The sequence below is a fragment of the Leptinotarsa decemlineata genome, unplaced genomic scaffold (assembly GCF_025532065.1).
Source record: "Leptinotarsa decemlineata unplaced genomic scaffold, Ldec_3_MD MMD2_tig00026328_RagTag_RagTag, whole genome shotgun sequence".
NCBI classification, from domain to species: Eukaryota; Metazoa; Arthropoda; class Insecta; order Coleoptera; family Chrysomelidae; genus Leptinotarsa; species Leptinotarsa decemlineata.
In genome coordinates this window covers 14,181,005-14,207,616 of record NW_027412688.1, presented here as the reverse complement: position 1 = coordinate 14,207,616, position 26,612 = coordinate 14,181,005, and the positions used below count along the sequence as shown (strand labels likewise).

The 26,612-nt window shown below is 35.0% G+C and overlaps 1 protein-coding gene across 2 annotated transcripts in view; it reads left to right on the top strand.

Annotated features, from left to right (window-relative positions):
- Positions 1 to 26,612, top strand: part of LOC111512606 (uncharacterized) — a 79,985-nt gene that overhangs the window by 34,955 nt on the left and 18,418 nt on the right. The window contains exon 2 of one of the 2 annotated variants that reach the window (XM_023168747.2): positions 14,462 to 14,594. The gene's annotated coding sequence lies outside the window, so the exon portion shown is untranslated. Of the gene's footprint in view, positions 1 to 14,461; positions 14,599 to 26,612 lie in introns of both variants that reach the window. The other variant, XM_023168748.2, reaches the window with a different exon arrangement.

Below are 26,612 nucleotides of genomic sequence, written 5' to 3'. Positions count from 1 at the left end.
CACTTTGCTACTCTACCCTTAAGATAGAGGTACTTATGAAATGTAGGCATGTAAATAGTTTGTTTTGATAAAGAGACCTCTTGCTTTTGCCTTTTTGCAATTGCCTTGTGATCCAAAGATCGTGTGTTCGAATCGGGTTTAATAATATTTCTTTCATCACCAGCAATAACTGTTGTACAAAATAATTTGTATGATACATTTGTCAAAATTGATTTTATTTTGCTATGCTATATCATTTTGAAGCATTTTTCATCATCTTCCAATTTATTGAGTATAATATACCGGGTGTCAACGAATCTATTAGACAAGTCATAATTTCTAGACTATTAGGAGAATTGAAATGAGATTTGGTATAGTTGAATGGTATGTGGAGAGGAGAGTTTTCACATATTTTTCACTTTCCGGTCACTTCCGGTTTCAGCGGAAATGGCTCCGGTTCTGAATTTTTAAATGGAACACCCTGTATATTGTAACATTTTTGGATTTCTGAGACAATTCTGGATCAGAAACTGACATTTCCGGAAGTTTTTCAGCCTACTTGATTTTTTCAGAGTCACTTTTAAAATTGCATCTAGGTGGCCATGATCGGACGTAAACTAATCTATGGACCTCAGGTGATATCAGAAAATTGCAATAGCGGAGTTTTAGTGACTAGTGTGTTGAATATGAATGAGACAAGTTTACAAAATAACATTTTCGTGTCTAACTATTATTTTTCAAATGGCGACCATTTTTTGACAAGCAATTTCCGAAAAAAGGATTTTTTGACGAATCTAACGTTACTAATTTATTTGCGATTGGATCAACAAATTTAACAAATTTAACTAATAATTTCAGCGATGCACTTAGATTTTTTGCAATATCCTAAGTTCTTGAAAATTCCACTATAGTAAATTTTCAAAGTGCATCCCTCCTTGTTCAAGACACATTTCAGCTCGTTCAATTGTTTCTCTCAACACGTTTTGTAACATTTGAGGCGATATACTTCTAAATGCCTGTTGAATCCTTTCTTCTAAGATTTCGAGAGTGGCTGGGGCTGTTGCATAGTAGACCCTTTCTTTTACATATCCCCAAATGAAGAAATCTAACACAGTCAGATCCGGTGAGCGGGCAGGCCACCGTACTGGACCGTTGGTTGCAATAACTCTATTATTAAAATGCTCTATTAAAAAATCAAGTACGTCTCTGCTATTATGGGGTGGTGCTCCATCTTGCTGGAAGTAAATTTGCCGTAAAACTTCTAAAGGCATATCATTAAGATGATCCTCGATTTCATTTTGAAGAAAACCCAAGTATCTAACCCCTGTTAACTGACCTTGAAACAATATTGGACCAATTATTCTGTTTCCAACGATACCAGCCCAGACATTGACGCCAAACCTTTCTTGAAAATTGCCCTCTCTCATCGCATGTTGATTTTGTTGGGCCTAGTACCGACAATTCTGCTTATTAAACATGCCATTATTTGTAAACCGTGATTCGTCGGAAAATAGAATGAAGTTGATAAAATTTGGGTTAACTCTATGATTTTGAAGCAACCAATCACAAAATACTACTCTTCTATTGCCGTCGTCAGCATACAAATGTTGATGTAACTGATATTTAAATGCTCGATATCCGTGCTTTTTCAGTATTTTTCTTGCTGATTCGTGACTTATCTGCATTTCTCTACTAATTTCTCTTAAAGAAACCGTTTTGTCAACTTCTACCATAGCAAGAACGTTAATCTCAGTCTCCTCATTTATGACAAACCTCTGTTCTGCGTGTCGATTTCCCTCTTGCCTAAAACGACTCTCAACATAGGGAAAATACTGATGAGATGGGTGTTGCCGATTGGGATATCTCTGAGCATACAACTCAGCAGCTTTCCTTGAATTTCTGTGGCATTCTCCAAACAATAACAACATATCCACTTTTTCACTTTGAGTATACATTATTTCGACGAAAAATTAAACTAAAATTAACGAAAATCAAGAGAAACTTCTACTTTCTGCTCATAAAGCTTATGTCACTGTCATAACCTAGGTGAGCGTTTTGTTCTCCAAAGTGGACTTGATGGAAATAACCTCAAAATATTATGCATCATTCCTATCCATGGCACCCTTGACAAAAGTAAATGAATTTGTATCGAGTATTTTCCTCAGAAATATTTAATTTATGTTCTTATTTGTAATCCAATCGCAAATAAATTAGTATCGTTAGATTTGTCAAAAAATCCTTTTTTCGGAAAGTGCTTGTCAAAAAATGGTCGCCATTTGAAAAATAATAGTTAGACACGAAAATGTTATTTTGTAAACTTGTCTCATTCATATTCAACACACTAGTCACTAAAACTCCGCTATTGCAATTTTCTGATATCACCTGAGGTCCATAGATTAGTTTACGTCCGATCATGGCCACCTAGATGCAATTTTAAAAGTGACTCTGAAAAAATCAAGTAGGCTGAAAAACTTCCGGAAATGTCAGTTTCTGATCCAGAATTGTCTCAGAAATCCAAAAATGTTACAATATACAGGGTGTTCCATTTAAAAATTCAGAACCGGAGCCATTTCCGCTGAAACCGGAAGTGACCGGAAAGTGAAAAATATGTGAAAACTCTCCTCTCCACATACCATTTATCTGTACCAAATCTCGTTTTGATACACCTAATAGTCTAGAAGTTATGACTTGTCTAATAGATTCGTTGACACCCGTATAGGAGGTTTCATTTGAAAAAATGAACTTTTGACCACTTTTATGCATAATGGAAATAATAGTAATTTTAGCACCCCCTGTATGATATTGAGTCGATTTCTTGGGGGTAATTAAATATTTCGAGTTTTTCCAAACTATCATATATTTACTGTTCATGAATTGAGAGTACTGATGTAACTTACCTTCACCATCTGAAATTTCTCCGAAAAGAACGTGAACCAATTTCAATTATAGGGATATCGGTTGCTAATACAGAAGATCTGTGTGAGTTTGAATAGCATTGGTACACCTCCATATCATATTCTGACAATTCAGGAAATTCTGGTAAAAGGCAACATCGCCTGATTCAACTAAGTTGATTGACTGTCTTTGAAGGTTGAGCACGAATTTTTTTCTGAAATACTTTCATCAACGATTTCATAGAATGTTTTCATTCATTTGAGAAACATTATTATTATTCATTGTTTCTTACGCCTGTTAGACAGTAAACATTTTTTATTCGGGTTTTCAGTAAACATTTTTTATTCGGGTCTTTCAATTCGGAAGTGGGTCCCTGTACACCACATCGGTTTCAACAACACATGTTTTGATTCCATTTTCGGCAAGTGTAACGGTTATAACTTGTTTTGTATGAACATATTCTTCAATGTCAAGTTGTTACAAGTTTTTTTATACGATGACCTACTTTGCAGTCAACGTAATAAAATTGTTATTATATGGAATTAATTATTCACGCATATTCAAAACGAGATGCAGGATTGAAAATCAGGAAACTCTCCCGTAATACTTGTTTGGTGAAACCGTTATTCATGATGTTTATTTTTGAGGAATTTATAATACCGGTAGTCTGAATGATCATGACCTTTTAAAGAGCATCCGTAAACATTTGTATCTTGAAGGAGCTACAAGAAGTGTCTGAAATGTGTAGGTAATATGCATTGTGTAGGAACAAAAATGAAGCAAAGAGTAGTTTTTATGAATGAAATAGCAAATTTTCAGTATGAAGATATCTTCTTACGTGAAATAATACAGTATTGTGACGTCCAAAGATAATATGGTATAGCAAAACATATATCGCGGTTTTATAAACTCTCAGGTGGAAATTTCACTTCAAAGTGTGTTTTTTGAATACATTTTAATGAATGTTGATTAGATATCGGCCAGTTCTATTGTATTTTCTTCTATTTCCTATAGTTATTTATTGTTTCGAACATCAATAGTCTGAAATAGGTGGGATATGACATTATTTCTATGAGAAAATTCAAAGTAATGAATGTGAAATTTTCATGTGTTCAGTTACATGTGGAAGAATTTTATTGAAGTTATCAGTTTTACTAATAGCTCCTGATCTAATCATGTCTAAAAAATATTTTTTGTATAAATGAAAATAAATTACAATCATGTGTGAAAAAACATAAAAATTTTTGTTTGAGTGTCTTCTGTTTCTTATCGAATGAAATTGATTATAAAAATTTCTAGATTTTCAATAACTCTTCATTAATAACTCCTGAACTGATCACTTCTAGAAACAATTGTGCGTCGAAAATGCATAAAATATTTCGTTTTAACTTTTCCAATCTTTCGAAATAATATATATAAGACAAACAATGAATCATATTTAGAAATTATCAAATACTTAGGTATCTCATTTTGGCATTTTAAACTATATTTTTACCTATATTCAATAAATAATTCATTTTTATATTTTTCACTATCTGATCTTGAATAAATCAATATTCATCCACATACAACATGGGTTCTAGAGGTTAATTAGTTTCGGTGGTGAATAAGATAATCATTCGAAAATGGAGAATATGTTTTTTTCACTACTAACCTGAGAAATTGCTATTATTTACTCCATTCCCCTAACGAGAATTAATATTTCTCACCCTTGATAAATAATGATTAAAAAACACCTAGGTAAATAATGACAAAAATTCTATAATTTTAAAGATATTCACAGAAACTTTTGTTAACTTAATTATCAACTAGAAGTAGGAAATTGAATGTTGGAAATACGCTTGAAAATTATTTGAAATTATAATTAATTGTACAATTGTGACAAATCAGGCAGGGTGGGGTACACATCATCTCTAAATCATCGTCACCCATTTTTCAATTGACTTAGATCTTTTGACTTCTTCAAAATGACATCTAAATTTGAATTAAAACCGCATTTGGCAAACTGAAAGCAATAATAATCATTGTTCAGTGTTTGGTTGTCATGGAAACGCCGGCAAACGTTTTCATGGCCTAAGCATCGTCCATAGAATTAGAATATCTATGGACGATGGCCTAAGCCGAGAATACCTACCACAGAGAAGCGACATTAACGTCGGATCCTTTGATGTTCGGTGTCCCAACTCCGAACCGAAGATTTTGAGTGATAAACAACCTGGTTCACTGAGAAAAATGACCCCTCAGCGATATACACTAATAAAAATACATACTCTTACGTTCTAGTGTAGTACGTGGGCTCACTGTGAAATATAAAATTATAGTGTGAAGAGAAACTTACTCCATTCAATTTTTATATTGCTAATTGAACAACTTTCGCAGTAATGATAGAGAATATTCAACTATGTTGCCAATTTATTATTATTTATGATGAATTGGCTTTTAAGAAATAAATTAAATTACTTTATTTTGTAAATCCAATTCATTAGATAGAAAATTAAAATAAAGTTACGACAATAGAATAATGCTTATATTATATAATCATTTTATATCCTCTGAAATAAATAAGTCTGCTGAGGATGAATAGAAGTGAATTTTGTTATTTTATGTAATCTTAACTTGAACTTTCATTAACAACATCAATACAATCTGAGGGTTCTAATTAAGTAAAGTTCCGAATGAAAATATAATGAAACAAGATATTTTACCAAAACCTCTTAATTTAAAAATGTGACAGAATCTTAAGTTTCCTTTTTACAGTTTTACCTTTGGTATTACTGATATCTATATTAGTATATTTGATACTATACAAAATTTTCATTCTTATGAATAGCTTAATTATGTACATTTTTGGAAAATTTTCACAAGGATGAAGAAAATCTACATCCTTCATTAGGTTGAATGATATATTCGAAACTGCTCCCCCAGTAGAAATTTTTGTAAATCGATTGTTAAATAAACATTCCAACTGATATATAAAATTAATGAATTCATCTGGTGGTGAGCGCAAATTTCCAAACATGTTTTTTTCCGTAGTATAAGCTTTAAAATAGCCTAACAGACGATTCACATCAAAAGTCCTGCACTTCGTGCTTAAAGAGTGACATAACATGTATACACTTGAAGAGCTCTTTTTAAAATGTATCCACAAACGTAAATGAATGAATTCTGTGTACATACATCTTCATTTTTATAATCATAATCCGGAAGGGCAACAGGGCTGGAGAAAAGTGATTCTCATCTGATATAAATATATCATTTACGTTTTTGGATTGTATACTGATTAATAAATCATCTAAATCATTCTTACAATTTATATGATTGGAATGAAAATAATTTTGGCAAAACAACTTCCGGAATGCCCTTTGAAATTGTATGGGGGGTCGGATTAACATTATTTCCGCATTGTTGTCGTACAGCACCAAAAAAATTTTCAAGACAATCTGAATTGAGTCGTCTCGTTTTTAAATATTTATAATTTGATTTGGAAAGGTCATCCCATATTTTAATTACACTATTCATGAAAATAATCCAATATTTTCTAAATCTGACTCGTTTTGTGACATTTTGGTCCTCTGAATTGAAAATTTCAAGATTTTTCAAAAACGTTAGAGCCTCTTCAAAAAAATCTAATGGAATTTCGAACCTTCAAATACGTTTTTGTATTTATAGGGATGTCGTAAAGAACACGAATTCAACAAATCAAAAAGGTTATTGAATGTCTCTATTACGTGTATTGTACCAAAAGAAGAAGCAGGAAGTAAGTTCATTGCCACGAATGCATTCATTCCACTGGCAACTGTATGGCTTAGAACTATCTATAAAATTACCATATGTCTTGCTCATAAAAAGAGCGCACAAAAGACCAAGATGTACTTTTGCCTTCAAAATGAAATGAATGTTTTAAAAAATTGTTTCTAGTGGCTTTTATCAAATGACGTGGATCAAAAATATAAACAAGTTTTTTACCACCGAGCTCAAATTCAGATTCTTCTAAAGTGACCCCTAATAACTTTGACAATTCATAAAAGTTAGAGCCCACAATGCCATCAACATGCAGACCTATATTGGATAATTTAGAAATACACTTATCCAAAAAATCACGTAGATTTTTTGCTGGTAGCTGTGATTCAATGAAAAAAAAAAGCAGTCGGTTGTTTCCAGGGAGAATAAAGTCCTCTAGCCAGAATAACGAGAACATTTCTACATATGTAATTCCTCTTATTTGCCTCTCCAATATCTTCGAAACCAATAATTTCATCACATCCTGTATCAAAAAAATATTGCATTTTAAAGCCATCTCATCTATAGATATCACACATCGCTCGTCATGTTCGAGCATTGTTTTAATTTTTATTTCAAGTGCCTTAAATATATTGCTGAATTTTCTACTGTTTCTCTCACGATGGATTCTTCAAAACTAATTATCTCCTGAAAAGTCTTGCTTAAATAGCATAATTTTAATGTATACCGAGTTAGGTAGGTACCTTTTGTAACTAACTACCTATCTCATTATGTTTGCTCAGTGCTCACAGACTAATGGAGACAACTAAGCCCGAGAATGACGTGGAGACAACCAAGTCGACGCATGCGTCTACGAAAAAGGGACACAAAATGGCCGTCTTTCTCGCTTCTCTGTGGTAGGTATTCTCGGGCGTAAGTAGATGTTGCGCGCTTATCATCGACATCGCCTATTCAACATGGAAACTGTACCGTTTCAATTTGACATGCAACAATTCATAGCTGCCTTGGGTTGTCACATAACCAAGGACATTTTTTTCTCACTATAATGCAGAATTGAGAAATTCTAAGTTCTGAACATACAGAAGCGATGAGAAGTGAAACATTAAGATATTTCCTAGATTCATATCAAAATTTGACACATGCCAAATTTTTACATAGATAAATAAAAGTCAGTCTGATTAGAAACACGCTCCACTCTACTTGATATTCCGATATATTCAACAAATTGTTAGAAAATTACTAATGCCAAAATTAAAATTGTTAATATATCAATGTTAGTAGTGAAAAAAATTCTATTTATACCTCGGCTGAAAAAGCTATTATTTACCTCGCACATTATATCCCTCGGCGCTACGCGTCTTAGGATATAAAAATGCTCGGTAAATAATAGCTCACTTCTGACCCAAGGTATACAGGGTGTCCCTGGACTTCCTCTTTTCCTCTCGAGAATGTATAGATGGGGTCAAAATATCACCAGTACTTCATATAACTTTTTTTCCTAAAATCCTTCGTTACCAAGTAACGGGCCCTCGAAGTTACAAAATGAAAAACGTTTTTCTTTGATAACTTTTCAATTGAATATTCAAAATCATTCAAATTTTGGTAATTGACTAAACAAATGAATGCCTTCGATGAGCTTTCATGCAGGAGTCAGTTGTTTTGCTAAAAAGTCAGGAACGTACTACCCCCGATGGTCCACACCCCAAAACTTTGAAATGACAGATATTTTTCAATATTTTTCAACAAATTAAGGTTACTTGGACAATTTTATGAATAAAAGTACTCGTGTGGAAAGTCGATCGGAGCAACGAGTCTTGATAAAAATGTAGTTTCACTCGACGACATCAAACCCGCTCGTCCACCATTATTTGAAATGAATAATTATCAAAGCAGACTTCCGAGAGGAAGTCCAGGGACACCCTGTATAATATACTATTATCTTCAATCAAACAATTGTCAATCAGCAACCACATCTGTTTAGACATGGCATTTTTATTTTCACATCAATGGTTCAAACACATCAGATTATCAATATATTACCCTCAAATATCAGTAGGTTTCGCAAATTTGCCAAACTTTGTCCTTTAATTAGCATTTGCATTTGACGAATTCGGTAAAACACTTTTATTTAAATTATCATTTTCTACATTTGAAGAGTCGAGGTTTGGGTTTCATTTATATTCTATTTATGTTTACTATCTTGTTTACTCTTTATCACAACTGAATTTTTTTTATAAAAACAGTTCTCCTATCTTTTATTTCTGGTAGATATTTTGCATTATTGTCAAAAAATATGTTCAATTGTTTTATTTATCTTTCAATGTAATCTCGTATCTCGAACTTTGAAAGGCGTTGAATGAGTTTTCGTAACTGGCAAAATACTTTACAGGAATATATTGTTCAACAATTGACTAGGAGTATTTCCATATAATGGAGTATTAGGCAATTTTAACGGTTCTAGAAATGATTCACTTCCAGACAACACATTCTTACGAACGATGTTCTGAACAGTTTAGATGTTTTTTTCAACCAGAAGTGAAAATACCATTTATGTGCAAAACATTTGAATGTGAAGGAATGAGTTCATCTATATCAATGCATTATTGGTGAACTGTTTAAAAAACTATTGGTATATTGATGATTCTAATTGACATTCCCCCAAAAAAATATCAGAAAATTTTGGATAGTAGTCTACTTGAATTAAAAAATATTTGCACTAGTGCGAAAAGTAAATTGACCTATGGTACGTCCGCTTGGATACAGTGGAACTTATTTAATTCGAAACAATTCATGCACTGATTTGCCTACAAATCGAATATAAACAGTTCTGATATTATCCACTCACACATTGTACCCAAATTCACATATCCTCATATCCGAGCCCTGAAATTATAGATATTTAGGTTTTTTGACACATGTATTTTTTACGAAATGGATACGAATGTTTATAAATGTTTATATTGAAGGTGACCATGATGTAGTAATTTTGAATTCACAGCAGCAAGACTGTATACTATACTTTTTATCAAGTTATCTGTGTGCGGATTTTGACAGATACCATTTCCGTAAACATTATGAAGTTCACAATTTTTATATTTCGTTCAAATGCTGTTGAAAATTTCAAGTTCGGACAGTGAGAAGGAGATTAATACAGGGTGTTTCAAATTCGATCCTCACCATTGAGATTTCGGAAACTATGAGAGATACGAAAATGGGTAAATTGAGGCAAAATTGCGGATTTACCTGACTAACAATATGCCGTTGAAAAAGTACTGAAATTACGAGTCTATTCGGAAATATCCGGAAGTAACAGAAATTTCGAATTTTTCTCTGGATTTATTTTTCGAAGGATTCGGAAATAAGTTGTACTTTCACATTGCCACTTTTTCCCTGCTACATAATGGTGTTTTCAGATTTGCTATTCGACGTTTCGTCTTCCGGCCACCGTCATCAACTTTATTTTTTCTCGTGGGCGCTACATTGGATTCTTTCTGTTATGAATAAAACCAGACTTTATCTTTTCAATGATGTGTCATAAGTTATCATTCTTTTTCGAAAAACTGGATATCCTCAATATTTTGATATTCCCTCTGACCATAAACTGTATTTTTCAGTGTATCCCATAAGAATGTATCCATAACACTCAAGTCTTGCTGGACATATCACCCGCCTATTATTCCTTATACATTCATCATAAAACCTTCCAGTCAGGTAATTAGATACCCGTCTAGTAGTGTGTGGTGGAGCACCATCATGTTGAAACCAGATGTTGTTATAGTTAGCCAAAGGTAGATCACCTAAATAGTCTTCGAAAATCGACATTAAAAACTGGTGATAGCTTTCTCCATTCAGAATTCCGTCAAATGAATGAGGACTCAAAATGCTGCTCACACGTTAATACTAAATTGCACTTGAGGTCGAATTTCTCGGTTGTTTATGCTCCAAATGTGTTCGTTATTTCGGTGCAATATCCCACAATTCATAAAAGTGATTTTATCTGTCCAAATTACATTTTCCAGGAAAACAGGAAAATCAGGTCTTCTCATTAGCCAATTACAAAATTCCAATCGCCAAATCCAATAAATTGAACATAGTTCGATGTGGTTGCCGTCTTTCGGGATACAAGTTTGAATACATTTTCGATGTCTTAACACTGTTTCTATCATATATGTAAAATTTGTATCGTATCTCTTTTTTCTTCATTCGTGAAAGCCATTTTTCGCCAAAAATTTAATGACTATTATAATAACAAAATGTCAATGGGTGTAACAAATTGAAAGTCAAATTTAGAAACATCAAAGTCAAAGCCTATTATGATAAGAATTAATTTTTTCAAATTTTTTCAAATTTTTCGAAAAAAAAATGATAACTTATGTTACATCATTGAAAAGGTAAAATCTGGTTCTATTCAAATCCAATGTAGGGCCCATTAGAAAAAATAAAGTTGATGATGGTGGCCGGAGGACGAAACGTCGAACAGCAAATCTGAAAACACCATTATGTAGCAGGGAAAAAGTGGCAATATGGAATTACAATTTATCATCGAATCCTTCGAAAAATAAAGCAAAAAAAAAAAAACCATTTCCCGAAATTTCTGTTTCTTCCGGATGTCTCCGGATATACTCTGAATTTCAAAACTTTCTCAACGGCATATTGTTAGCCAGGTAAATGCGCACATTTGCCGTAATTCAACCATCTTCGTATCTCTCACAGTTTCCGAGATCCCAATGGTGAGGATCGAACACCCTATATGTAAACCACCTGATATAATTGAAACAGCAGATAGGACTTCAGTAGATTTATTATCCTATGAATCCTAGAAAGTATAGAGTCTTTCATTGAGCGCTTCCTATAAAGTGCGTGGAGATATCGTCGAAATTTTATATTCGTTTGAAAGACCTAATGATGCCATTATGTGTGGAATATAACATCGTTCAAATATTCGCCACGGCTTCTCTAGGCGGAGCGCAGCCGAAACGTTCAATACCTGCGACAAGAAAAAGTCTAACGGGATCAAAGAGCACGATCTTGGTGGCAAGTTCACATCACCTCCACGTGAGATAACAATGCCGTCAAATTGCTCGTGCAGAATATCCAATGTGGCATGAGCTGTGTGTCACGTAGCGCCTTCCTGCTGAATCCATATACTATTGGTGTCCAGATCATCCAATTCAGGCCAAAAGAAGTTGGTAATCATCGACCTATAGTGCTCGCCGTTGACAGTGATGGTCTAGCCAACGCCGTGGACCAATAACACCGCTAGTCCAAAATCCACTCCAAACAGTGACTTTTTCAGAATGCATTGGACGCTCTTGGATTTCATGTGGATTGATATCGTCCCAAATTCGACAATTTTGTTTGTTCACGTACCCATTCATCCAGAAATGGGTATCTTCGCTAAAGAGCCCATTCAGCGAACACACGTCGTTGTCTATGGTCGTTTAACTTCCTGGGTCGGTTGAATTTTGTACGAGTGCAGGCTCAAGTCACGACGCAAAATTCGCCAAGTGGTGGTCTGCGAAATGCAGAGTTCCTGTGAGCGACGCGAAATCCATTGCTTCGGATTCTCCTGTACACCCTCACAAATAACGGCGATTTTTTCGGCAGATCTTGCGTTCCTTCGACGAACGACTGTTGGTCGATCGTTTACCAAACCAATAGACTGAAATTTATCCACTAGTAGGACGATTATAGCGACCGTAAAATGGGCGAAGCGCGCGGAACGTTGCCCAAACATAACATCCATTTCGATACATCGATATTATTATTTGCACCTGTTGTTGAAAGCTTTATCTGAATGAATAAAAACTAATTCGACAGATGTAGCTTCAACAAGATGGCTAATATTAAACGATATTATTGACATAGATTTTATCATAATTGTTTAAAATATCCGATACTCACACAGGACGATCAACTAATTAGTTTCGACGTGGAAAGCCTTTACACCAACGTTCCGGTCGAAGAAGCACTCCAAATCATACAGAGAAAGCTATCTGAAGATGGGAACCTGAAAGAGAGAACGAATCTACCTATAGAAGTAATCATGGAATTACTAGGATGCTGTGTACGAAACTGTTATTTCCAACTGAAGGACGAATTCTTTACACAAGATGAGGGACTGCCAATGGGATCGCCACTTTCACCAGTCATAGCCAAAATATATATGGAGTGGTATGAAACTCTGGCCATTGAAGAAGCCCACAAGAAACCTCGTATCTGGTTGAGATGTGTTGACGACACCTTCATAATATGGAACCTGAACTAGACGCCTTCCTGAAACACATCAACAGCGTGAGACCTTCCATCAATTTCACAATGGAGAAGGAAATACAGAACAAATTGCCATTCTTAGACGTTTTGGTGAAGAGGACCGACACTAAGTGGGAAACATCTGTATACCAAAAACACACTCATACGGGACAGTATCTGAACCACGAATCCAACCACCATCAATCGACTAAAAGAGGAATCATCAAGACTCTACTAGACCGTGCTTTTGGGCTCTGTAATACGAAGGAAGGTCTCGAGAAGGAACTAGACATCATCAAAAAATGATCTTCAACGGAATGGCTACTCCAAAGCGATGGTAGAAAAGACTTTGGCTAGACGACAGCAGGAGTCCCGACAGGAAGAGAAGCCGTCACTACCAGTGCTTGCACTTTCCTACATCAGAGGATTATCGGAAAAGATACGAAGAATTGGATCGAAGTACAACATCAGAACCTGCTTCAGATCCGGAAACACTATCCGTAGCAGCCACACGAAAGCCAGGCTTCCAAACGAGAACTGCGATTTCAATAATTGCATTTACCGGGTACCCTGTGAGTGCGGAAAATTATATATCGGTGAAACTAAGAGGCCGTTGAATGTTCGCATTGCCGAGCACAAGAGGGGAAACCAGCAAATCAGGAATAGCAGACCCATCAACATAACATCGAATGGCCCAAACTGAGATAATAATCAGAGAGGAACATTGGTTTAGGAGGAAATTTAATGAAGCCGCATACATGTTATCCAACAATGTATTCAGCCAAGCTAACGTAGAGATACACAACAAATTCACATAAATTGTTTTTTCGCTAGCTGGAAATATGAACTAAAAAACGAAAAATAAATGTGCTGCCAGGTTTGCGCAGGAAAAAGGTGAATTCAAAAAATAGTTTTCATTAAAAAAAAAACAGTTGCTCATCACTTTTCTCTATAAAATAATTCAGCCTAAATTCCACACGGACGCCACTGACAAGAAATAAAAATATGTCGTACAGCAGAACAATTCTTTTGATCTATGGGAGATGAGAATTTCGTTTCGCAAACATATGTAGGGTCATACCAAATTAATAATAATAAGTAAAATATTATCGAAACTTAAACACCTTGTAATTCAAAGGTTGAGGCCATAATATGTTATCTCCTACATAGAATATTAACATGTTATTAGGTAACACCCGTTTTATGGAACAGCAAGAGATACGAACTGAAAACTCTTCACAAAATTCATATAATTACATGTTGGAGTTTAAAAATTATCTAACTCCTATACATACTTGAACGTATTTTAACAAAGTATAACCGTCTACGTTATTTACCACAATTCAGATAACATATTCTCTTTATTCATACTCTGAAAACTTCTTCACCTTCTGGAATACCCTGTATGTCTAATATAATAATATGTATTATTTTTCAAAATGATATTTGGGTATATCATTCCTTATGTATTTATCATGTAACCAATTATGTTACTGTTATTCGAATTTCATTCAAATGGCAAACCATAATTTTATCCACCGGTGTTTTATTATGCATTTTCAACATCGTAATAACTATGGAATGTCTTTTTCAGGTGTCGGCGATGGGTACCGCTATTCCAAGCGCTTCATCCGTTCAGGGCCTCAATCATACACCATCAGCAGTAGTAGTTCTTCAGATGTTACAGTGCCCGTTTAGTGTTATTCAAGGCGAACAGAATCAAATAAGTAGGTAAGTTTAACGTTTCGGTACAATATTTATTTACACATTGTCCAAAACTAATTAAGACGGAAAAAGATACGTGTGCACTCATTGAAATTCAAATGGTATCTTGAGCATTAATATCCAAACCTTCGTATATTCTTATTAGACAAATCGGTATGAAAGATGAATTCACGGTAAATGTGTGAATGAAAATAAAAACCACCACTAGTTTTTAAAAATAATTCAATTTCGAAACTGTTAAACTCTTCAAGACAGTGGTTCTTACTGCCACCTACAGGTAATTTCTAATAAGTATCAAAGAAAACACAGGGTCATGTTCAGATTGTTTATGCTTCTTTTCATTCTTCGAAGATTCTGAAGTATACTCAAGTTACTTGCTGGAAGGTTATTTAAAAATGTATACGTTTTCAATAATTCGATAATTTTTCTAAGCTGAAGCTAACTCGATTTAAAATTTGATAGTGTTCCATATGTGATATGTTTTATAGAAGGATGAAGGGTGAGCTTTTTCGAGAATGTATTAGGTTTATAAATGGAAACTGATTTAAGATATATGATTTGACCCTGTTTTATTGGAGGTTCCGTGTAACTAAGCCCTTAGTTCCATCTAATTTTCCGAACTGGATTCACACCTGGTCCTTACCATTTCAAAAATGGTCAGTTCAAGTCGTAAATATTGATTCCAATAATTCTGCTTTTTGTTTTTTGTTTTAACATTACAACACAACGAGAGAATACACATGTCCATGTGGTGGCTACTGCCAAAGCCTTTTGATGAAGAATTGGTTTTATTTTGAAATTTAATAAAAAGTAACTCCATGGTAAGACTTTAGGTCTATTTTATACAATTTGTCGGCACTTAATTATAAATTTTAATATTTCCTCACTTTTTTGTCAGCGTTTTTTTTTTAATTCTCAATGCAGTACTAATATGCGTGTTTTGCCATATCCTTGGGCTACTTCAGCGATTCGATTTTCATCTCCTCATTCGTCGCAAAATGGCGTCCTTTCATGGTTCTCTTTAATCTTGGGAACAGGAAAACATTGCAGGAGGCGAATCTGATTATTACGGTGGCCGAGGCATGATTGTATTGCTTTTCGCAAGCGAGGTATTTCTCTAAGATAATACCCTTTATTGATCGTACGACCATGTGGCAATAACTCCTGTCATTACCATATACCCATGATTCGGCAGATGTGGATCGCGGTTGACGTCATTCAATAATTCCTGAACGCTTCATACTCGAAACTTCAAAAAAAATTCATGACACGAGCCTACCAACCGACATCCTCAGCAACTTCTCTAATAATGATTCGAGTATTCTCTATAGAAATTTTATTAACTTCCTCAACATTTTCATCGGTTGTTGATATGCTGGGACGTCCAGGGCGAGCGACCTTCCGTGTAAAGCGTGTTTTCATACAATCATCGTATGTCACTGTCAACATTTCAAGTGTTTTTGAGCACTTAACTCTATTTTCTACATGGAATTTGATGCCAAACACGGAAAACACTTGTAACTTAACATGCTCAACAGCTGAAACTGCGAACATGTGTTCGAGATGAGTGTACCAACGTAAAAAACTTAAAAATCGCTATTCGAATGTACGTAGGTTGCGAAATAACAGTCTATGTATATTATATTATATAAAAGGGTAAAATGAGTGTTTATTCAAATAAATACTATTTTGGAGATTCGGTTAAGAACTTAGATGAACTAGATACAAATCAGAAAGCAGTTCCTGCGAAGTTAATTGTTTTCATGTTAATCTGCCTTATCCAACACTACTGTATGAGTCAAAAATAACTTGAAACAATAAAGTCGGTATTCACCCAATCACTGACTGAATTCTACCAATTGGAGCTTTATAAAAATAAAGAATTTGAATCATATGAATAATTTCACCTGAGTTTCAATGAAAAGTAATTAAACATTAGAATTTTCAACTTTTTTTTCATTGATGAAATGTATTGAATAACCAAACGTAAACCAACTTTATTTTCATTCATTACATGTCCATTCAAATCAGTTCCTAAAAGTTCTCTCCTAGTATTCTGAATGATAATTAGTTTATATGTGAAGTCAGGAAAAATCATTGGTATTTAATTCCATATCTTCTCATAGTTGCGTCCAGAAACAATAAAAAACGGAAAATGAAACAATTGGTTGATGAATGTGTAATTGAAGAAAATATCAGAAATACAATAACGCGAAATTCAACAAATTATACTTCATTAAAAAAACGGCAATATGCTGTAATGATTCAATTAGTTTTCGAAATTGCCATATGAACATATTTTTTTTCAAAATGGTAAAAACATTTCAATTCAAATTCCTTTAAAAACAATGAGAAATGAGAAATGAAATGTACCATGTTACTGTTAGAAACTCTCGAGCCAATATGCTAAAATGCGCTGGTGCATAAACTACATTACATTTCTTGTAACCAATGGTACATCCTTGAGAAACTGAGGTAGAATTTGTTCCAAAAAATTGCGGTATACCTCGCCGGAAAGTCTAATTGGCAGAAATACCGGTCCAATTAGGAAGACATCTGCAATCCCCACCCAAACGTTTAACTAGTACTGATATTTGAAGCGATCTTCAAGCACCCCATGTGGATTTTCTTCAGCGCAAACATGGTTATTGTGAAAATTCCTTATGGCATTTCTTGAGAAACTGGCTTCATCGGTAAAAAGAATAAGCATCAGTAGTTGAGGGATTCGAACCAATGTGCACAGAAGCCATTGACAGAATGCAATACGTGGAAGAAAATCTGCAGGAAAAAGTGCCTGAACTCGTTGTATTGGTACAACAAATAGTCTTTAAGAATGTATTTGCAATTTTTCTAATAGAGATACCTGGATCTTCTTTCATCATGGCCAGCACATTCTCTTCTACTTCTAACGTTTTTACTGTCATTGGCCTTCCTGATCCTCCATTACGCTTCAATGCTCCTATTTCACGTAGTTGTTGATTTATACTTTGGAAGGTTTTTCTATTAGGCATAAACGAAATGCATGTCAGCCACCTCTGCGTTATTAGATCTATTCACGATAGAGCACTTCACTGACAAGACTTTTATTTCGGCTACGTTAATAATTTTAAAATCACCTTCTTTTTTCGCCCCGTATCTTGGAAACAAAGCGCCCTATCAAAATTCATCAAATGACAAAATATCCTTAGAACAGTCCAAGAAATAGTCCTTCAGTTTTAAGCCGCATATTCCATAAACACCCTGTTTATCAAAACTGAAACAACTGCTTCAACTGCCTTGAAGCAGAACACACACTTGAAAACGGTAGTCATTCCAACATATGTAAAAACTGTACCAAAAAGCATAATTTAATACTACATCCCAACATATGTAAAAACTGTACCAAAAAGCATAATTTAATACTACATCATGATATATCATTTAGTCAATAGAACACCAAGATCACTTCATATAGGCATTCACCATTGGACAATAATGTACAAATCACAAAAAGATAACTTTCCAAACGGAATTTTTGAAACCTCGCATAAACCACACAGAAGTGTTTCGTTGTGTACGGTTTCAAGACGTGTAACACTGAAAAGCCGTTTGGATATGAAATAAGATTTTCCGAACCAAACGTCAAAAATATAAGAACATAGGCTTCCACGGTCAGAGTCATGGCTGAAGAGAACTGGATCCGGGTCAAAAGGCCATGATCGAATGTGACCTGAAATACCAAACGTCATCAGCCATTTGGTGGAATGGCCGTTTTAGATAAGTGAAGATGCTATCTCATGGCTGATCACAAGAATATAGTCCACCAAATACCTGAGAAAAAAAAAACAAATATGTTGGAGTATCATTAATCACAATGAGCAATAACTTATAAATTTTCGAATTAATTTAAAAATTCAAAACTTGTATCAAACAACAAACGTTATTATCATTTAATCCTTTCATAGACATACCCATATTCTATATAAACATAAAATTCCAGTTTTATTGTCTTCAAATGAACATAAACTCTGCATTCAGACACTCTCTTGACTGGCAGGCAGTTATTAGGCTCCGAATGGGCTCAGTACAGTTAGAAGTGTGATACGTCGATGTATCACATGTTTTAAGGATGATCTAGATGGGGTCACTGCCAGTCGTTGAAGCATTTGTAATTGGCCAGAAACATGCCACCTGAATCATTTCTAAATTGTTTGAGGTGATTTATTTCGCGAAGGGGATCTACAAATTCATTCTGATAATGGAACCAATTCAGAAAAATATTTCCAATTCATAAAATGAAGGCAATGCAATTTCGTAGTGACCTCACTTTGGTGGTCTCTGAGAGGCTTGTAAAAATCGGCGTAATATCATTTAAAATTGAATTCTAGTTAATCTTATCCCACATATGAGAAATTCAGTACAATAAAAATTGGCGTTATATCATTTTAAATGGATTCTATCCAATCTTATCTCACATATCAGAAATTCAGTACAATAATGGTACAAGTAGAATGAGTTGTCAACTCACGACATCAGTCCCATCATTCAATGAAGCCACGAAAGTTATTCTATCATGCATGGATGCATATATTCCTTTTTCAATGAAACTACCTTCTAATGGCAATCCTTGGCCCAACAAAAATTGGGAACAAGCTGTCTTCTCCAAAAATCTCGCCTACCGACAGTGGCGCAAAATTTCAAGTGCCGAAAACCGAACTAGGTTTGTTAATGCCGCAACAGCTTCAAACTTAGGATAAATGAAAGCAAAGAACTTCACAATCAGAGAATTAGGAATAAACTGCTTGGTAGTCCCACCGGGTTTAGATCCTTCCGGTTGGTAGCTGAAGCTGTTAATCAGAATTTCACAAAATCCACAGTTCCACCACTAATACAAGCGGTTAGTTCAATTGCAACAACAGCCATATAAAAAGCAAATCCACTTGCTGAACAATTTGCGTCCCATTTCACAGTTGATTTTCTGGGAAAGGTACCACCCACTATTTACACACTAGAATTGACAATGTCGGCGAATTTTGAAACAGCTCAATATCAACAAGGTGTTTGGCCTTGATGAAGTGCTCGAAAGGAATTTTTCCTTCTTGTAGTAAAAATTCTCGCGTTCAGCCTATTCCCAAAAGGGAAAACATCTTTCAAATAACTATAGACCGGTCGCTTTGCTATCAGTGATATGAAAAATCATGGAGGAAGTCGTAAACCACCATTTCCTCAAATATTTGGAAGGCTTCTACATCTTGAGTTATCATCAATATGGTTTTCGGAAACAAAAATCAACAGGCGACCTTTTATCGTATGTCGTATGTCACCCATATTTGGAATAACGCAATCGAGAAACATGGAGATTCGAGAGCTGTTGCGCTTGATATTTCTAAGGGCTTTAACCATGTGTGCCATAAGGGTTTGCTGGTCAAACTTCGATGCTACGGCTTGTCGTATCATTTCTGTGTATGGCTCTCCATGAAGATAAATGTCTCCGAACCGGATATAATAATGTCATGCCAGACAACCCCGCTTTCTGCTTCGATAAGCTTTTTGGGGGTTTAAATGGACACCAGTATGTCTTGCAAAGGCTTCCTCTCAAAAGCTTGAAACACTATTCTGAACCAGAAAACTATATACACCTTAGCAACGTTTGATGCTTTATAAAGCTCAGATCAGATCTTCTTTGGAGCTCTGCCCCCAAACATACCCTAAAGTTGCTGGATTCCATCCAGAAAAGAGTCATCCGCCTGATTGGAGACGCGAACATCACGTGCAGCCTTGATAACCCGAAACATCGAAGAAAGGTTGGAGATTTGTCTCTCTTCTATAGATACAATCACGGGAGGTGTTCAAGTGACTTGGCACATTTGATTCCATTGAAAGCGGTACATATCAGAAATATGCGACGAACTGTGGCTGCTCATCATTTTGATGTTCAACTCAGTACACCAGGAAGAGTACACAAAAAGGACATAATTACGTGCAGACCTAGGAATGCTGCCTCACTGGATGTTGGATAGATGGAATCAAATAACTTCACTCACAGGAGTAAACCCGTATCACAATCATACCTTTCCTTTTGAATGTTCTATACTTTTTTGAAGTGGTAAAGTGAATTTGGCTCGACCTCTTCACAGTTATACCTTTTTGACCACAGAGAGGCTGCGGACTCTTGAGTGTATGCATAATAGTAAAGTCATCAGGAATTTGGATCCCTTCTTCTGTGTGGTTCGCCACCATGAAAAATTGAAAAAAGCGGACGATAAACCTAGAGCTTCGTTTCAGAAGCTGACCAGGACACCGTCATTCAGTTGAAACCTGTTTGGCAAAATGCCCACATGAAAACAGCAGAGATCAATTCACTCTTGTAGCTGCAGAAACATAATCTAATATATGTGGTCTTCTTTAAAATGACCTTGACTGTTTTGCCTTTTGCTTCACAATATTGGTGTTGCTTCAAAATGTAGTTCAGAATGTAATCCTATATACAGGGTGTTAATTAAGTTTGTGCCATAAATTCAACAGACAATTCTTCAGGTAATTTTAAGACGAAATTTCCATATAAACATGGGTCCGCCAATTCTTCGTTCTCAAGATACATAGCCCGGACGAGATTCAATTCATTAAGTCCAGTGGCGTCTCGAGCGGGATTTGAACGAATATTTTTGACTTGAAATTGTACGTCGCTCACTTTTGTGCGCAATTTTTAATATTTCTATGGATTAGGCTATCAGAAATAGAACTTTTTTGTCTCTTGAATTTTTTTCGTATCTTGCTTAGTTTTTAAGAAAAAAAAGTCGACCTAATTGCATATCCCTGGACCTCACAAGGAATAATATGGGGAATTAAATGTTTCTTTTGGAATTATTATTTTTACAATTTTTCATTACTAATCATGTAACAAAAACAACAAATATCAAATAACATTAACATCTAGACTAACGAATTGCACTAAATTAAGTGTTGGAAATGGCCTTCTTCGGTTTCAATACAACCGTCTAGCGCCGCATCATTGAATTTCGCACTCTTCTGAAAATACCATAAATAATAATCAGGAGTTGCCTTGGAAAACGATTGCAGCATTTAATAAACAACTTGACAGTTGTTGTCAACTTTATAAACTTTTAATATATAATTGTTATAAAAAGTGTGTTTAGTGGTTATTTTTCGAACCATTTTTATAAAACATGGTTCAATTTACTAACAGTGAAATGGCAGATATGCATTTCTGTTATGGAATGGCTCACGGAAACTCGAATGCTGCAAGACGCATTTACCATGAAAGATTTCCTCAGCGTGTAGTGCCTAATAGAAGAACTTTTGTACGTCTCCATGCACGACTTTCTGAAACAGGCAGCTTTAAAAGATCGACGGTTGTCATTGGGAGGCCTGCAACGGTACGAACAGTTCAAATTGAAGAAGCTGTTTTGAATGAGATTGAAGTAAATCCTCATACCAGTACTCGGAAAATAGCTGAAGAACTGAATATTACCCATGCCACAGTATGGCATGGGTAATATATAGCCCATGGGTATAATATAGTCCAGCAGCTATATCCCTATCACATGCAACGTGTGCAAGCTCTATTGCCCAGAGATTTGCCTGTAAGACTAGCTTTTTCTAATTGGTTACGCGGTAAAATAAGAAGAAATCCAGGTTGCTTACAGATGAAGCTTGTTTTTCTCGCAATTCAATTCAATTCCACAACAATCACATTTGGGCCGAAAACAATCCACACGCCTTGATAGAAAATAATTTTCAAGAACAGTTTTCTTTTAATATTTAGGTTGGAATTGTCGGTGACCATCTCATTGGGCCTCACTTCCTTCCACCTAGACTTAATGGAGAAGAATACCAAAGATTTTTAGAATTTGTTTTACCTGGACTTTCAGAATAAATTCCAGTCATAGAAAGATTTTGTATGTGGTAAATGCACGATGGTGCTCCAACACACTTTAGTGTTGTGGCACGGCAATTTTTGGATGAAAATTACCATAATCGCTGGATTGGGAGAGCAGGCCAACACCCATGGCCACCTCGCTCGCCCGAAATGAATCCCTCAGATTATTTTCTCTGGAGACACCTTAAACCGTTGGTATACAAAACTGCTAGTCAAAGTAAAGAGCATTTACGGAATAAAATCATTAATTCATGTGACATAATAAAAAATACGCCAGGTATTTTCAGAAAAGTGCGAAATTCAATGATGCGGCGGCTAGACGGTTGTATTGAAGCCGAAGGAGGTCATTTCCAACACTTAATTTAGTGCAATTCGTTAGTCTAGATGTTAATGTTATTTAATATTTGTTGTTATTGTTACATAATTAGTAATGAAAAATTGTAAAAATAATAATTTCCAAAAGAAACATTTAATTCCCCATATCATTCCTTGTGAGGTCCAGGGATATGCAATTAGGTCGACTTTTTTTTCTCAAAAACTAAGCAAGATACGAAAAAAATTCAAGAGACAAAAAAGTTGTATTTCTAATTGCTAAATCCAAAGAAATGATGAAAATTGCACAGTCAGTGGCGTACATTTTTAGGTCAAAAATATTCGTTCAAATCCCGCTCGAGACGCCACTGGACTTGATAAATTGAATCACGTTCGGGCTAAATTAGCTCCTTAATGTTATAAATACCATTGCCAAATTACAACAAAATTAGTTAAAGAATATTTAAAACATTTACGAGTAACTTTTTCTTTATTTTTATTTTAACACCCTGTATCTTGAGAACGAAGGATTTGCGGACCCATGTTTAAATGAACATTTCGTTTTATAATTACCTAAAGAATCGCCTGTTGAATTTATGGAACATACTTAATTAACACCCAGTATTGTTCTTTGTTTTGCCAGTAGATGAACAAATATCACACATTTCAATAATGTTATGCTAATTTTAAATGTAAACATAAAAAATTATGAGTAATTCTGGTCACACATCTAATAGCATCCTAATTCAAATTTAGTTTTCTATTTACGTTAATCCGTTCAAAATTTTTACGAAAAGTCATCATATATTCTAGTGATTTTTTTTCAAAATTTTTGGTATGATGTCAGCCTCATAATCGGAATGAATGTGCGTAAAATAAGTTCGTTCATGAGAAATATACTTGTTAATTTTCATTGAGATCCTGATCGTCCAAGACTAATGATATTTCGTTAAGGTTTCGTTAACCAAATGGTAGTGTACTGCAGAATAGGGTGGCTCAATATTAGTAACTCCAAGACGAAGTAGTGCTTTTTTTCCATTTGGTATCCACACAAATGAGTTCACCAAATTTGACAAGTTATTCATTCACACCTATTTTATTATTATTTGAATTAATCCTAAATTAATAGCCTAACTCAAAAATCAAAAAGTTGTAGTATTTAAACGAGATTAATTGGAGTTATATTATAGATACAATTGTAGGAATATTCAGAAAAAAGGTTCCTGATAATAGTTTTTGAGTGAACCAATACTGTTTTCATAATTCTATCATGTTCTTCCACCAAAAAGTCAAAATGATGATTTTAGTCTATCCCAAAATGCATATTCAACCCATGACGTTTAGAGTTCAACGAATCATAAATGATAGCAAATTAAAATCCACTAGGAATCTCATTAGTCTTGAACCCGCATAATTATTTAACTGTATATCAATATTACCGAACAACATAACTTTAACGGTTTGGTTTTTAATGCATTATTCAGATATGAATGCTTTCATGAATAGTAACTCATAGGAGAGTGCTGTTAAAACGATTAAAAATATAGATAATGAAGTATGCAATGTTGATATTAAAAATGATTTCTATTCTGTTGTTCAAATCATCACCGTCCTGACTGTCAATAATGATGATAATTCGATTCTGAAGTATACGAATACACACAAAAGATGTATGCGATCAGGATTGACTACAGGGCGTCCAATGAGCTGGGTTTGTGAACCTGAAATTGAGAAGAATCGAATCTGAATCGAGATGTGCTTCTTGACCAATAAACAGTTTTTCCTTCTGGTGACTATAAAAGTGACCGATGATGAGAGTGAGGAGCAACTTGTTGCAGGCGCCTCCATAAATTCCTAATAATATCCAAGATTTTTTTATGGAGAAAAATTATCTAATTAGGGTTTCTATTTTATGGGTTCATTCATATATTCGATAAAGTGTCACTGGAAAAGATTTATCATCTTTGAAAAAAAAAACATTTGGCTTCTCAATCTTTATATCGAAAATGGAAAATTAAATACATCAAAGACAACTCCCCACAAAGGTGTGTAGATCATGCACAGAAGTTTATTTCAGATACAAACGGAAAGAAAAAATCTATCTGAAATAACTACTCTTGAATATTTGGGCATGAGATTACACGGAAATAACTTTTTCTCAGTCAGTTTGTACTTCAAACATCCATAATGGAATTGAAACAGATATAATTTATAGTTATACTATACAACGTGATATATAAAAGATAACTGATTTGAAATTTCACTTACATGGAAAACTTCCATTCATCAGGTGTATTTCGAAGTTTCGAGTGGAAACATTTATCAACTTCTCAACACCAACACCTAACTTTGAAAGAAGGGAAGATGGGTCCAACAGCTAAGCTCAGGATGGCAGTATTCCCAGAAGCTACGATACGGGATCACGTATAAACCAGATGGTGCTAACGGCATTACTGGTAGAGTGATTACGTAAGCTTCTTATGTGGCCAAAAACAAGATGAGGCTCTACTGTGTATACGGGCTCATCTAAGAAGAACTAGGTTGTCTTCTAGTGCAACAGGATTGAAGACGAAAGAATATTTTGAACCTCATGGCAATATTAGGCTCTGAATTACGTTAATGAAAACTCGAAGAGTTTAGAAACTGTGCTTTACGGCATACGATGTGAATGAAGTTGAATTAGGGAAAAATATGATGGGTAACGGAAAGTGGTTACCAAACCTTTAACAAAAATTCTGTTAACTATAAAAACCACAATCATATACTAATTTACGTAAAATAACTTTTACAACAGATGTATACAGGGGTGCGCAAAAGTCCGAAATAAAATTAATATCTTTTTAACCAGTATTTTAGGAAAAAAACTCGGAGACACGTCGATTGATTTCACGTTGTACGCATTTTTGACAATAAAATGAATTTTTTTTCAACCCCTTAGCTGCAACCCTCCCTAACTTTTTTTTTTCAAATGCAAACCTATATCGTGTATGGGATCATTGAAAAGCTCGTAAAAAATGGATTTTGACCATACCCTTTATATTTTTTTGTGGTGAATTAACGTAACAGATGCTGAAAATAGCCTCCACCGTCTACTTGACAGGCTCCTAGGCGATGGTAAAACCCATCTACGGAATTCCGAATGGCCTCAGCCGATATGTAATGTGATTCCACTCTAATTCTGCTTTTTAGATCTTCAATATTAGCCGGCCTATTTTGATAAACCTTGTCTTTCATATATCCCCAATAAAAATAATCTGATGGCGTTAAGTCTGGGGATCTTGGCGGCCATGCAATTGTACCACGGCGTCCACTCCAGCGTCCTGCAAATATATCATCGAGATATTCTCTGATATTGATACCAAAATGTGGGGGAGCGCCGTCCTGTTGGAACCAAAGTGTTTCAGTGGGGATATCTGGATTTGCTTCATTGGGGAACATAACAGCTAAAGCAGGGACTAATTCAAAGCGTAAAAAGTCTAAGTAGCGTGCAGCTGCAAGGTTTCCCTCAAAAAAGTATGGCCCCAATATTCTGTTCTTGATGATGCCTGCCCATACATTTACTTTCTGAGGACGCTGCGTACGAGCTTCGCATATCCAGTGTGGGTTTTCCTGACTCCAGAATCGATAGTTGTGCCTGTTAACTACTCCATGTAAATAAAAAGTAGCTCCGTCCGATGGAAACCCATTATTCTCGTCACATCGCCTCATTATTTTCACACAAAATTGCAAACATCTATCATAGTCATCTTCCAAGAGCTCTTGGACAAGACATACTTTATATGGGTGGTATTTTTTTGTTTTCAAAAACCTCCCAATCGTACGTCTAGAC